Source organism: Artemia sp. Qi Xiang Cuo, chromosome 4 (assembly GCF_049724085.1).
Source record: "Artemia sp. Qi Xiang Cuo chromosome 4, ASM4972408v1, whole genome shotgun sequence".
In the NCBI taxonomy this organism is placed as follows: Eukaryota; Metazoa; Arthropoda; class Branchiopoda; order Anostraca; family Artemiidae; genus Artemia; species Artemia sp. Qi Xiang Cuo.
The window spans coordinates 10,316,188-10,319,666 of record NC_142797.1 but is presented as its reverse complement, the minus strand read 5'-3'; positions in this window follow the sequence as shown (position 1 = coordinate 10,319,666).

The window sequence follows — 3,479 nt, the reverse complement described above, 5'->3', positions numbered from 1 at the left end:
TTTGTAAATGGGGGAAAGAAACCAAATAAAAAAGGAGTTTTATATTCAGTTAGGACGCCGTTGGTAGATAATGTTAAAAATTGGGTTTGGATTATCTATGAGCCTCCAAAAGATGTAAATTCCTACGGTCATTTTTTTCCCGTTACTGCAATAAGTCTACTCTTATCTCAAGGTAAAAAATATGGGGAACGTCAAAATTGCCCCATGTGTCTTTCCTCATTTAAAATTGAAAGAACATTCACAGATCACATGAGATATTGCAAAATTCATGGCAATCAAAGAATAGAAATGCCGGCAGGAGGCAAAGCTACTTTACAATTTAAAATCTTCCGAAATTCCCTGCTACAGATTGATAAAGTATCTTTAGATTGTGAATCAAGACTGTTGGAGGTATCGGACCCATCAAGGCCAAATTAAGTCAAGGAACACAAACTCGTTGCGTATTCCTATGCGCATGCCGGACGCGATTCCAACAATAAAATGCAATTGGAAGAGTTTTTTCCCTATGGATGAGGAGGGCAGCATGGAGAAATTATTGGTTCGTTTAATAAAAACAGCAAACGGTGAAACTCTAGGAGTGTGTTACACACACTACCCAATGTCATTATCAAATAAGGAGCAACTGGCACTAAAAAAGGGGACAGTTTTTTGGGTTTTCAGGGGTGCTTTTGCCTAAAAAGACGCGGTCTAGGATCACAATCAATTTATTGACCCCAATTCATGGGGGAAAAGTAACTTTCGAGGGTGGGCTCACAATTCATGTAATTTAAAAATTAAACAGCAATTCTTTCGTCTTGTATTTCTGCATAATTCTAACTGCGATCTGAAGTAGATTCTACCGGAAATTGCGAGTCTTCAAATAAATGAAGTCGTGGATGATGCATGGGTGATAGACAATTTTTCCTTCAAAATCATTCCTAAATCGTCGGAAAAGTTGCTTGTTTTGGAATTTTTGAGGAGATATGTTGAAGACGACGTTGAGTACACGAATAAAATTCGATTTTTAGATTCCTGAATTTTTCCCCAAATCTTTGAGCGAATTAATTCAAGTACAGAAAAACGATGACGGCTGTAACGCTTTCCCCCTTCTCAAGCAACAATTTCCAAATGATTTAGATGATTTGCTGACGGTCAAGTTCATATATCCTTATGATTACTACTGCTCCATGTCGAGATTTGCCGAGGAAACTATTCCCTCGATAAAATCGTTTTGCGACAGTCTACACGATCGTAGGTATACCCCTCATGAATACAGTTTTGCTAAAAAAGTCTGGGCAGAGGGAGGGTGTAAAAATGGGTTTGACTACTGCAAGTTGTATTTGTCAAGTGATGTGCTAACTTTGTTAGACATTATGTGTAAAAATACGGACAAAATATACGAGGAATTTAATCTTGCTTTAGGGTATTATTTTTCACCTCTTCATCTGGTAATGGACCTCATCCTATAAATTAGAGGGAAAAGATCGGTCTCATCACCGAAATCGATCAGCCCCTGTTCATCAAGAGGTCAATCAGGGGTGGATAGATTTTTCATGGGGATTATATCTTGGAAACTGATTCAACTGGTGAGAAGACGGGGAAAAAATCAGGTGCAGTGTTTCTTGATATGAATTCGCTCTACTCCTCAGCCATGTCTCATTACGCACGACCCTGCGATGACTATAAATGGCTCAATGACCCTCAAGCTTCCAATTTCCCCAACATTGACAGTGTTGAGGAGAATGGGCAGGTTGGATGGTTTTTGGAAATTGATGGGGAGATACCAGTTGAGCTTCAGGATTCGGCAAAGGATTTTATTTTTCCATGCATCAATAGACCTGTGTCTAGGGACTCTTTGAGTCCCCGCAACAGACGTTTGGTCGAGGTGGTTGGACTGCATTGGTCACCTTCAAAACAAAAACTTATTGCCGACCTCCTGCTGAAGAAAAATATTGTTGTAGATCATGTGGCTTTAAAATAGATGTGCAACAACGGTTTCAACGTCACCAAGGTTCATAGAGCCCTCCAGTTTAGTCAAAAACCCTATCTGAAAACGATTGTTGACACTTTTGTCAAGAAACGTTCTGAAGCGCAGACAAAAGTCCAAAAAGAAATCTATAAGCTCATTTTAAATTCGGCTTCTGGTAAAGTGTGCGAAAGTGTTCGCAATAGGAATCGTTGTGACGTTGTGACTGATCCCGAACAATGTGCTCGAATTATTGCCGATCAAAATTACACTTCCTTTACAATCATTGGCCCGGACATGGTACTATTGAATAGAAAAAAAGAAGCATTGTATTGAATAAAAATATTGCCGCAGGCAGTGCGATCTTGGAGATCTCTAAAAAGCTCATGTTGGAATTCTACTACAATGTGGCTAGGGTACAGTTGCCGGAGATGGGACAAGTAGAGGTCTGCTAAAGGGACACAGATTTTCTACAGTTGAAAGTAAAAACTCAAAATCTACTTGATGATTTGACACATGGTGAGATCATCAGCTCTCGGATTGACTACACCAACTGAAGTGGGGAGATCTACACAGAGCTAGTCAAATTTTGGGTACCAAATTAACTTTTATTTTTAAAATCAGAAATGGAAAGTGACATGATTTCCCGTGGTATGTTTGTAAGTCCGAAGGTTTACTTTATACTGACACACGACGAGGAAATCAAAAAACGTTGCAAAAAAGTACCTACGTGCTATGTGGACAAGAATTTTGTCATGGACGTTTATAGAAATTGTATTGTTGACAATACAGTTCCACGAGTGAAATTGCAGGCAATTCGCTCTTTAAACTATAGGAACTTCACTATAAATATAGAAAAACTGCCATGAGTACCATTTCCGACAAGGTCTATGTTTGTCAAAACGGTGTGACTACCCTCCCCCTGGGGAACTATTTAACTTCCGACCGAGCCGAATGTGTAAGTCATAGGGAAAGTGTCGGTTTGAGTAAAGGCCAATAAAATAAATTTCCCAAAACCTTTGGGGGGGCCTCTCGGCCCGGGGGGGCTTTCGGCCACCCGGCTGGCCACCAGCGGGAGGGGGGCACCGCCACCAACGGTATCTTTTTTTTACTTAGAGCAGATTTTTTGTGCTTTTGTAGATATACATGTCGTTGCATTCAAATCAAAAAATTATGTAAAGAAAAGTGATATTATTCTAAGTGTATTTTTTCATTAAATGTTGTGTTTTTTATAAATAAATAAAGTATATTTGTTAAAGCCCTTTATTTTCTAGTGCATTTTTAGAATATATGTTTGTTTTTTATTATAAATAAATTAAAAAAAAATCTTAAGTATATTTTTCTTTTTAATGTGTTTTTTTTCTGTAATCTATTATTTGTAAAGTGCTGTTTTTTATGTTAATAATACAAGAAATATGATTCTTTATTGATTTTGTTCTTCTCATTATTCTTGAACGGACTAGTAGTAGTAGTAGTACTAACAGGGAAATTATTTAGTCATTAGACAACTATAGTCTACAGTTAGTTGAGGTGA